This window comes from Heterodontus francisci, chromosome 17 (assembly GCF_036365525.1).
Source record: "Heterodontus francisci isolate sHetFra1 chromosome 17, sHetFra1.hap1, whole genome shotgun sequence".
NCBI lineage: Eukaryota > Metazoa > Chordata > Chondrichthyes > Heterodontiformes > Heterodontidae > Heterodontus > Heterodontus francisci.
The window spans coordinates 53080115-53092808 of record NC_090387.1 but is presented as its reverse complement, the minus strand read 5'-3'; positions in this window follow the sequence as shown (position 1 = coordinate 53092808).

The following is a 12694-nucleotide window of genomic DNA, read 5'->3' as shown; positions in this document are numbered from 1 at the left end:
ACAGGGATCGATGCTGAGGCTTCAATTATTTACAATCTTTATCATTGACTTGGATGAAGGGACAGAATGTATGGTTGCTAACTTTACTGATGGCACAAAGATAGATCAGAGAGTAAGTTGTGAAGAGGACATAAGAAGTCTGCAAAGGGATAGAGATAGATCAAGTGAGTGGTCAAAAATATGGGAGATGGAGTATAATGTGGGAAAATGTGAACTTGTCCACTTTGGCAGGAATAATCGAAAAGCTGTATATTATTTAAATGAAAGAGATTGTAAAACTCTGCGGTACAGGGGAATTTGGGTGTCCTGGTACATGAATCAAAAAAAGCTAGTATCCAGGTACAGTAAGTGATTAGGAAGGCAAATGGAATGTTGTCGTTTACTGCAAGGGGAATCGAACATAAAAGTAGGGAAGTTCTGCTTCAGTTGTACAGGGCATTGGTGAGACCACATCTGGAGTACTGTGTACAGTTTTGGTCTCCTTACTCAAGAAAGTATATAATTGCATTAGAAGTAGTTCAGAGAAGGCTCACTCGATTGATTCCTGGGATGAAGGGGTTATCTTATGAAGAAAGGTTGGACAGGTTGGGCCTGTATCCATTGGAGTTTAGAAGAATGGGAGGTGATCTTATTGAAACATATAAAATCCTGAGGGGACTTGACAGGATGGATGCTGAGAGAATGTTTCCCTTTGTGGGAGAGACTAGAACTAGGAGATACAGTTTAAAAATAAGGGGTCTCCCATTTAAGACAGAGATTAGGAGAATTTTTTTTTGTCAGAGGGTCGTTAGTCTGTGGAATTCTCTTCCCCAGAGAGCAGTGGAGGCTGGGTCATTGAATATTTTTAAGGCTGAGCTAAATAGATTCTGAACTGACAAGGGAGTCAAAGGTTATAGGGTTAGACAGGAAGTGGAGTTGAGGTCACAATCAGATCAGCCATGATCTTATCAAATGGCGGAGCTGGCTCAAGGGGCCAAATGGCCTACTCCTCCTAATTCATATTCTCTTATGTATGTTAGACAGGTTTATTGATTTCCAGTACAGGAGGGGTCACGTGACTGCTACTCCATTTTGACTGTGGTACAAGTGGCCATGTTCTTGTGGTTTTGTATATTTCATCACGGCTCCTTCCTTGCATAACAGTAGCAGTATCAGAACCTGGTCCCCAGGTTTAAATTCTTGAGCTGCAACCTTTTTGTCTGCTGCCTTTCCATGTTTTACTGAGATGCTTTCAGGTGTTCTTTCACTACTGCACAGGCTTTAAAAAGTCTTTCACGAAAAGTGGCTACGTAACTTAGCAGTGAGGCTTCCTCCTTTTGATCCAGGAAATTTTTCATGATCAATTTCGGGGGCCTCTCACCTCTTGTCCAAAAAACAATTCAAATAGGTTGAAGCCTATGGATTCATTTGGTGAATCTTTGGTAACGAACAGCAAAAAAGCTACACTTCATCCCAGTCATGGGGATAATCACAGCAATATGCCCTGATCATGGTTTTTAGGGTTTGATGGTATTGTTCCAGAGCCCCTTGTGACTGTGGGTGATATGCTGAAGATTTCAGCTGGTCAATATCAAGGCCGTGTATGACTTCTTGGAACATTCGAGTCATGAACTTAGTTCCTTGATCGGGCTGACTTTCTTTTCTCAGTCCGTATCGGGTGAAAATCTGGGTCAGCACCTCAACTACGGCTTTAGCTATAATTTTCCTCGAGGGTATGGCCTCTGGGAATCTGATGGCCATATCCATGATGGTTAGGAGGTGTTGGAAACTTGCCCTAGTCTTGGATAGAGGTCCCACGCAATCAACCAGAACTCTGCTGAAGGATTCCTCGAAAGTAGGAATGGGGATTAGTGGAGCAGGTTTGATTGTAGGTTATGGTTCCCCAACAACCTGGCAGGTATGGCAGGTCCTGCAGAATTTAACCACATCTTTGTGGTTTTGAGGCCAGTAAAAGTGTTGGCTTAACCGGGCCTGGGTCTTTCTGATACCCACGTGCCCAGCCATTGGGATTTCATGGGCAATCCTCAAAATCTCCCAATGATATTTAGGGAAAACTACAATTTGATGGACAGGCATTTTCTCTGCCTCTGCCTCAGAATAGACGATCTGCGCTATCCTTTTTAAATCAGGGTCTGTCTGATGGGCTTCAATTAAAAAGGATCTACTGTATACCTCCTTCTCCTCTCCTAAATCTCCAAACAATGTTTCAGCCAGCCAACCCTCGCTCTGGCAGAGCTTACTTAACCATGGACCTGGTTACTGCACAATCAGGGAATATTCCAGGGACTTCCTCCTGTATTTGTTCTGTCTCCTTGGCCTCATTTGGCTGGTCTAAGACCACTGGGGCTGCTACCACCCTACCTCCAACCAAATCATTGCCAAGCAGCAAATCTATTCCGGCCACGGGCAGACTAGGAACAATTCCAACTGTAATCGGTCCAGAGACTTGGTCACACTGCACGTGAACTAGATATAGGGGCACGGACATGTACCCACCTTCAATGCCTTTTACCAGAACCTTTGCCTTTAGCAAGCTGTCAGGTGGAAAGGTCATGCTTTTATCCAGCATTAAAGATTGAGTGGCCCCTGTATCTCTGAGCAGGACAATGGACTTGCCTGTCTCATCAAAGGGGCATGGGGATACCCCATTCCATTTAAAACAAAATCTTGGTAACCCTCAGGAAATGTTCTGTTTCTGCCACACCTATGGTGGTATACTTTGAGGGGTCCATCACTGTGGTTTGGGCCAAAGGCTTGGCTGCCTTGCTGCCTGCTGGGGCAGATTATCTCCCCTTTGCTGGTACCCACCATCTATTTACTTCAGAGACAGTGAACATACAGAACTGGTTAGAAAGGACCTAGGTCGACAGACAGTCAAAATGCAGTCACGTGTCTTTTTCTGCAAAGACACCTGCACTATAGTAGTAGTACTATCAGTAGCAGTTTTGGTCAGCTGCGCACTGAGGTCCTCTTCCTCCACCTCCCTCTGTCCTATCAGGAGGATGATTTGGGCTGACGAGCGGGCTCACCCTCCACATTGCTATACAGTAGTGAACAGTATGGATCCTGAAAAGATCCCACCTGTGGCACTGAACACCTGTGCACCAGGACCAGCTGGCCCACTGGCCAGTACAGATCTGATATTGGCATCTACCCAATAATGTGGAAAGTTGCCCAGGTATCTTTAAAAGTAGGACAAGCTCTAACAGCACCGAGGGTGTACCAACACACCAAGGACTGCAGCGGTTCAAGAAGGCAAGTCACCACCACCTTCTCAAGGGCAATTAAGGATGGGCAATAAATGCTGGCATAGCTAGTGATGCTCACATTCCCCAAACAAATAAAAAAAAAACAAATCTAATCTGACCAAATGCCATCCATGGCTCTTTTGGTAACACTCTCAGCTCTGACTCAGAAGGTTGAGGATTCAAGTCCCACTCTAGGACTTGAGTACAAAAATCAAGGCTGATATTCCAGTGCAGTACTGAGGGAATGTTGCATTGTCAGAGGTGGTGTCTTTTGGATGAGGCATTCAACCAAGGCCCTGTCTGCTTTCTCAGGTGGATGTATAGGATACTATTGCACCATTTCAAAGAAGATCAGGGGAGTTATCCCTGGTGTTCCAGCCAAAATTCATCTATCAGTCAACTTCACAAGAACAGGTTATCTGGTCATTATCGCATTGTTGTTTGTGGGAGCTTGCTGTGTTCAAATTGGCTGTCACATTTCCTACAGTACAAAAGTGGCTATACTTCAAAATGCTGTAAAGTGCTTTGGAATGCTTGGTTGTTGTGAAAGGCTTCCTTTTTCTTTCTTTTCAATCAGTCTGCTCCAAATTCAGTAAAGTGATGGAAAAATTCATCAATTGTGCCATTTAAAAAACTCCTACTCACCAATAACAGCTCACCAATGCTGTTTGGGCACTGCAAGAACCACTTGGCTCCAGATTTCATTGCAGCCTCAATCAAGGTATGGATTCAAGAATTGAATGCTGGTGATGAGATGGGAGTAGCTATCCTTGACGTGAAGGCAATGTTCAACTGAGTATAATACCAAGGAGCCTGAGCAACACTAAAATCAATTGGGGTCAATGGGAAATCACTGCAGTGGCCGCCGTCATAAGAAAAGGCCCAAACATCTCCTTCTGATCTTCAATGGCGCCACCATCATTGGCCTCCCCTATCATCAACATCCTGAGGGTCATCACTGACCAAAAGTTGAACTGGACCAGCTAAACCAAACCTACAAGTGTAGGGCAAAGGCTGAGTACTGTTTGACAAGTGGTTAACCTCATGACCTTTCAAAGCATCCTAATCATCTACATGCTTAAGTCAGGGATGTGATGGAAACTCACCATTCATCTGGATGGATGCAGCAACAACACAACACTCAAGAACTTTGACACCATCCAGGACAAAGCAGCCCACATAAGTGCTCCTGCTATTCACCTCAATAACCATCCCCCCACCCCTCGCAACTCTCCCCCCACCACCCCCCCCCCCCCCCACTCCCCAACCTCAACATGTTGTAAGTGAAATATGTATGATCTACAGAATGCATCGCAGCAACTCACCAAGCTTACTTTGGTAGCCCCTCCTGGATCCATGATCTTGACTAACAAGAAGAGTGCAGCAATATCTTAGGAACACCATCACATTGAACTTCCCCTCCAAGTCACGCACCATCCTAACCTGAACATATACCACCATTCCTTTATTGTTGTTTGGTCAAATCTTTGGAATTCTCTACTGAACACTATTGTGGGAATACCACCACATCAATTGCCCTGAGAAGGTGGTGATTGGCCTTCTCTCTGCAATAATTCAAAGAAATAAAAACACCTTGACCTGTAAATGGGGATGGATAATAGATGCTTCCTTGTTAGTGTCACCAATATCCTGAGAACACATATAAAATTATATATTTAATGCATACATTTTGCCTGCCATCACACAAGAGATTGGCATGTTACACTGGTCTGTCACTTGCCCATAATTTTCTGCCTCTATATTTATTGTGCTTTGTCATTTGCCACAATGGTTGACCTAGGTATTGGGTTTAAAGGTGAGAAAGATCAAGTAAAGATAGAGAGAGCAAACTCTCGTTATTGGAACTGAGATATGCTTGGTATTTCTATTGCTAAACAACCTTGGTAAAACTAACATACACATGAAAAATAATAGTAGTCATCTTTATCCCCATTGCTGAATTTTTCCTTTACATGGCCACTTCCCATTACCCATCATGCTTTCTAAAGAACTCTTTCAGAACTTCTGACATACAATTCTCCTTTTCCCGGTGACCTCCCCAATACCAAGCCCAATATGGACTGGAGGTTTTGCCCCATTGTAGGTATAAAGTTATGTAGGGTCAGCACCCTAAACATCAGGGATATGCTGAGGTATAGTTCTTATATTAGTTCACTCAAGTGACCATTCTTCAGGCATGAACCTTGGCAAACTATTCAAACTCAGGGGAATCGCAACCAAGTGTCTTCCTCTTATCTGACACCCGCACGCACAAACTTCTAGCAAAGCCTCTGCAGCAAATCCCTCCCCCATCTACATGCTTAAGTTAGAGGTGTGATGGAATACTCACCATTCATCTGGATGGGTGCTGTGACAGCATAATGCTCAAGAAGTTCAACACCATCCAGTGCCAACTTCATTAGTGCCCCTGCTACTGACCTCAATAATCTGAATCCGCTGCCCTCACCATCACTGACGTGTTGTAACTGACCAATTTCCCTTTATTTATTGAAGCTGCACCCTATTGTAATCACCTATCATTACTCCAGTTGAGGTTGCCTATCTCAGCACGGTCTGGAAATGGAACCTCAGACTGTCTTCATCTGTCTGGCTCAGCACTATTCCATGCAATGCATTTAACTGCTGAGCCATCAGGGCAAATCACTTTACTTTCAGACTTAAACATTTCTATTAGAATCTAGAATTAAGACAGTGTATGCTTACAATGGATTGTTGGATATCGGAAGTAATGTTGATGGACAGCATCTGTTTTCATCAAAAACATGGCCGAATTATTGATACATTGCATTTGAACACTTGTGAAAGTCTAAAATACGTTCAGATATATTATTAAAATTGGAGGAAGTGCAACTTTCTGCAGGAGTTCCTCTCAGCAACATGTACATATAAAATATTGTGACTGAAAATGATTTCTATTTAAGAATTTTTAAAAGAAGAAAGGAATTCCCGGATATTTTTTCTCCAGTCACACAATTCCTCCTGATAAATCGATCTCTTGTAATTCCTCATAATCACCTGTTTAGATTTAGAGATTAGTTGCTGTGTGGTATCATTTATTTATTTATCATCTGTCAGCTCTCTGATTGTGATTTGGTACTTTAGCCCAAGCAGTAATTACTTTGTAATAAACTACCCATATGGTGTTAATGCTGAGCCAGTGCAAATCCCTTCGCTTATCTGTGTATATTCTAATAAATGGACTATGAGTAAATGCTGAGTTTAGCATATGTTCCCTTTCTCTCTCTCTACTTGATCTTTATCATCTCTAAATCCCAATACATAGGTCAGCCAATGTGACGAATGACACTGTACCATGTGCAATAGACAAGATTATGTTTTTACAGTGTGGATGTATCTGTAACCCTGCTGCACAGGACAAGACCTAATAAATGTATTCAAGCCTCTGCAGGAAATCTCTGTAGATTTTACAAATATCTGCACATTACTGAACTTTTCCAATAGCTATACAGCCTGTTGAATCCATTGTGGTTTGTCTCTGTGTCTGTTGCCACATGCACTCTGCACTGTGGCTAACTGGATAGCCATAAAACTTATATTGGGGCAGTAGTCTCCAGCAGGAAAATTCCAGGCATCATTACTAAGCCCATTCATTTATTCAACGGAAGGCTGTTTCTTTTTTTAAAAGAAGCCACAGACAGGTCCAATTTACAGCTTCCTGTAATTTTCAGTTATGCTTCATATAAATGCTATCTCTTCAAAAACATCATTCAGTTTTATTTTTTAAGCATTTTATAAAAACCTGTGGACAAACAAGTTATATGTGCATGATGGCCTGATATATAATTTTAAACCAGTGGAAACCAGGCTCAGCGCATTGTCTATCCAAGTTTCCAGAGTGGATGGATCCAAACTCAGCTCAGGGTGACTTGTTTTAACACTTTTGTTGATTCTCCACCACCCCGCCACCCCCCCCCCCCCCCCCCAACCCTTTATGGTCCCTACTGCAGCTACCTTCCTCTGCAATCTCCTGCTGTGAGGGGTGAGTTGTCTATCTTAAGCATTCCTCCACAGCTCTTGGCAAAGCTACTCTGCAAATGACCTACAGGAGGTTGGCGAGTGCATTGCAAGAATGGGCTGAACAATTTTTCATCATATCCCAAACCTTCATGTACCACTTCCCTGCAAGTCAGCTGAGAGCTGATTTAAGTTGACTAACAAGGGTAAGCAAGTCTGAACAAAAGCCAAGCTAGCTTCCAACATTACATCATGTAGTTGGTACAACACTTTACCATTAGAATGATGACCCAGGGAATGGAATGGCCACAGATTCTATTGCATACTTTTACGGACGTGCACAACTAGCCACGTGCAGTAAACTTTCTCAGTTTTCCTTGCACTGTCAGTACTGTGGATTAAATTTAAATGGGTACTGATGTAAGCTTGATGTAACTTGGGGCCGATAAGATGTAATCATGCAATAACGTTCTGTTAGAAACAAAGTATAAAACATGAACAGACTGGAGTATTAGTAGACAAGCATAAGAAAATAACACAGCAGTACATTCAAATTCAGCTTCATGATCAGTGTGAATATCCTTGATCCTAGATCAGGCTGTCTTAACCTCACAAACATCCATGCAACAACAACTTACATTTATATAACACATTTCAAGCAACAGCAACCCCTCAAGGTACTTCACAAGGGGAAGAGGGAGCTCAGATTGGAGGGAGGCAAAACTGGTAACTTGTCAGGGGTGTAGGAACCAGGAGCAAATATCACAGAGAAATACTGAACATAGGTGAGGTTTTAAATGATTACTTTTCATCTGTGTTCACTATGGAGAAGGACGATGTAGGTGTAGAGATCAGAGAACAGGATTGTGATACACTTGAACAAATTAGCATTGAAAGGGAGAAGACATTAGGGGTTTTAGCAGGCTTAAAAGTGGATAAACCCCCAGGCCCAGATGAGATGTATCCCAGGCTGTTATGTGAGGCAAAGAAGGAGATAGCAATGGCTCTGACACAAATTTTCAAATCCTCTCTGGCCACAGAAGAGGTGTCAGAGGACTGGAGGACAGCGAATGTGGTACCATTATTCAAGAAGGGGAGCAGGGATGAACCAGGTAATTGCAGGCCAGTGAGTCTTACCACATCAGTGGTAAGGAAACTATTGAAAAATTCTGAGGGACAGGATTAATCTCCACTTGGAGAGGCAGGAATTGGTGTCATAAAGTCATAGAGTTCTACAGCACAGAAACAGACCCTTCGGCCCATTGTGTCCATGCCAGCCATCAAGCACCTATCTACTCTAATCCCATTTTCCAGCACATGGCCCGTAGCCTTGTATGCTATGGTGTTTCAAGTGCTCATCTAAATACTTCTTAAATGTTGTGAGGGTTCCTGCCTCTACCACCCCCTCAAACAGTGTTCCAGATTCCAACCACCTTCTGGGTGAAACAAGTTTTCCTCAAATCCCCTCTAAATCTCCTGCCCCTTACCTTAAATCTATGCCCCCTGGTTATTGACCCCTCCACTAAGGGAAAAAGTTTCTTCCTAGCTACCCTATCTACCTTATCTATGCCCCTCATAATTTTGTATACCTCAATCAGGTCCCCCCTCAGCCTTCTCTGCTCTAAGGAAAAGAACCCCAGCCTATCCAGTCTTTCTTCATAGCTGAAATCTCCAGCCCAGGCAACATCCTGGTGAATCTCCTCTGCACCCTCTCCAGTGCAATCACATCCTTCCTATAGTGTGGTGCCCAGAGCTGTACACAGTGCTCCAGCTGTGGCCTAACTAGCGTTTTATACAGCTCCATCATAACCTCCCTGCTGTTATATTCTATGCCTCGGCTAATAAAGGCAAGTATCCCATATGCCTTCCTAACCACCTTATCTACCTGTGCTGCTGCCTTCAGTGATCTATGGACAAGTACACCAAGGTCCTTCTGACTCTCTGTACTTCCTAGAGCCCTATCATCCATTGTATATTCCCTTGCCTTCTTAGTCCTCCCAAAATGCATCACCTCACAATTCTCAGGATTAAATTCCATTTGCCACTGCTCTGCCCATCTTACCAGCCAATCTATATCATCCTGTAATCAAAGGCGTTCTTCCTCACTATTTATGACACCACCAATTTTCATGTCATCTGCGAACTTACTGATCATACCTCCTATATTCACGTCTAAAACACTAATGTACACTACAAACAGCAAGGGTCCCAGCACCAATCCATGCAGTACACTACTGGTCACAGGCTTCTAATCACAAAACCAACCCTCGACTATCACCCTCAGCCTCCTGCCACAAAGCCAATTTTGAATCCAATTTGCCAAATTGCCCTGGATCCCATGGGCTCTTACCTTCTTAACCAAGCTCCCATGCGGGACCTTATCAAAAGCCTTACTGAAGACGATGTAGACTACATCAACTGCTTTACCTTCATCTACACATCTAGTCACCTCCTTGAAAATTCAATCAAGTTTGTTAAACATGATCTCCCCCTGACAAAGACATGTTGACTATCCTTGATTAATAAATCTGAAAGGAAAGTGGCATAAGGGTATGATTGTGGTGCAAGGAGGGGTTAAAGTAAGAGGTGTATGCTTACACCATCTGCACCTTCTGTTTCACTCACTCTTTTTGAAAGGCCTCTGGTGGGGTAGACACAATTGCCAGCTCTATAACTCGTTCTGACAATTCAGTATCAGTGAAGACACAATATTGAGCTCTGTATCGGCACCTTGCAACAAACTGACAATGGACTCATCTTGCCTTTGCCAGTAAGTCATAAGCTCAAGCTTCGGAAATTTAGCTATACCTTCAGTTGCTGCTCCAGAAATGTCAGATCTTATTAGGGTCCTTCAGATCTTCATCTGACAATCCTGAGGTATTGAGCCATTTCAAACCTTTGTTGCCCAGTGCAATCTTAATTTTGGTAGCTTGTTTCTCTGGTTCAGTGACTTGCAGGTTTAGGAAACAGCTCCATTTTTTGTCAGTTAAGTTGGAATAGTTTAAATACAGCCGCTATGTCTGACATCTTCAAGTCCATAACTGGATATCTGAAAGCCATTGTCATATTGATCTTTTTTATATAAATACTGTATTTTACACAGGAATCGTTCTTTTGTTTTCCCTTTTAAGGCAGATTAGGTACCTGCCCTTTTCAAGTGTGAAAGACTATAGCTCTCAGTATTTGCACAGAGAGGCTGTTTGTTGGCACTGCTGTGTGATTTTTTATTAGCTTAGTGAATGACCATTTTTTTCAACAGAGCTGTTTTTAAGAGGGCAGGGAGCTTGCAGTACTTGCAGCTGCCACAACCAGTTTTAAACTTCATGTTGGACCTCCCATGGCACTGTTGAGTCCTTCATGCTCTTTTGGGATGAAGCCCTGCCCACAAAGCACAGAAATACTGGGAAAGCTAACAACAATGGCTTCAGCTACTGCTTTTAAAATGTTTCGACCTACTGCCAGATAGGTGAAAGCTCTGATTTTCTAGCAAATTGCCGGCTGACTTGTACTATCTTGTCAGTGTGCTATTAGTATTGAATGAGGAAAGTAGACTCTGGGTCAAAGTAGCAGAAGCTTATTTACAGGGCTCTTCTTACTAGGTTATCTCCATGAACACTGAGCGGCATGAGGTAGAGACTTGTGACATCACATCCTGTGATGATGTTTAAGGTCTTTATACATAATCTACCCAGCAACAGCATATGTACGTTATACTACATCTTCCCCCCAAGTCTCTGACTTCACTCATTAGGTCTGTAACGCTGCGGAGGTCTCACGACTCTGCCATAGCGTGTTCTTTTTTGACCTGTTTGGGGTATTGAGTCTTAATTCTTCTTCCTCAGTTTTCTGTGTGTGAGTGGAACTAGCGGATGACTTATGTTCTCCGACTTCACTGTCATGTGGGTTATATCTTGTTGGTTGTGTCACCAATTGATCAGCTCTCTCTAGTAGCTGATTCCCGTGATCTTTCATCAATTCTTTTTTCGGAGATGCCAGTATCAAAGATCTTCTATTTCTCCTCATCCATCCTTGGTCTGGCTGGACTATGTATGACCGAGGATATGGAGATTTCTCCATCATTTCCCCAAATCAACCCTGGTCTTTAATCCAAACCAGTTCTCCAGGTCGTAGGTTTGTTTGGTTCTTTGCTCTGTAACGTCTATCAGGATTCTCCATTTTAGATGACTTTCTTTCTCCTCTCTCTCTCTCACCCTTTCCCAGTCCTCAGCACCGGCACGTGGCTGAAGTGTGTTTGGGAGTGTTGTGTTCTCAACCTCCTACCCATTAGCAACTCACATGGAGTCGGCCCTTTCTGGAGTGGTGTTGATCGACAGCACTAGTTGAAAATCTTCATTCTTCTTCAGTAGCATTTTCATGGTTCGAACACCTCTCCCTGTTTCACCATTGCCCTGGGAATACCTCAATGAACTCAGAACAAGGGCAAACCCATACATTTCTGCAAACTGCTGGAAGGCCTCCTTCGCAAATTGTTTACGATTATCAGAGATCGCTAGGTCTAGATTGCCATGTGTGGTGAAAATCTATACCTCCTGCTGCTCAGTGTTCATGTAGATACCCTTGTAAGAAGAGCCCTGAAAATAAACTCCTGTTACTTTGACACAGAGTCTACTTTCCTCATTCAATACTAATAGCGCACTGACAAGATAGTACAAAGGCATATACAAATACACAAAGGTCTGTCATTACTGTGCTGCTGTTTACTGGAGAAAATGGAGGCACTAGGGATTGAGGAAGAGAGGCAGATGGCTGGCAACCAGGACAGGACTGCCCCTCGCTTCTCCAATGCCAACCTGGAGGTCCTTCTAGAGGCAATGATAGAGACGAGGGAGATCCTCTTTCTGGACCATGGAAGGAGATGGCCACCCTCCCCAACAAAGCTGGCATGGCTGCAGGTTGCTGAACCCACAGCAGCGAAAGTGTGGTCTGGGAGAACTGGGTCCAGTGCCAGAAAAGGGTTCATGACTTTCTTCACCCTGGCAAGGTGAGTGCAATGCCAGACCTTGATGACAGGCCTTTGTGTATTCGACCTCCAGCAGACACTCCAGCTAAGAAGCCTGAGTCTGCATGCTGCTCCTGAATACAGGAGGAATGTGTGCCCAGGGTACTTACTGACCCCTCAGCAAAGCCCAGAGCCATAGCACTGTTGAAGACATGCAGCTTCTTACATCAATGAGCAACTGGTTTGGTCACAGAGGCCAGCAAGTGCCTTATCTCTCTCCCTTTTGTCCTTGTAGGAGAAAAGGGCACATAGTGCCAGAGAAAGGGCTCTCCTATCTCCTCATCATGACTGCCATGGAGATCACAAGGGTGGCCCCCCAGGAACAAGTCAGGAAAGGGGAGATGGCCAGTCCTGATGGAAAGGGTGAATAGATATTGCAATGTGTAGATGAAGGGATAACAGCATACAATGCCTCAGTTGCATTGGGAAG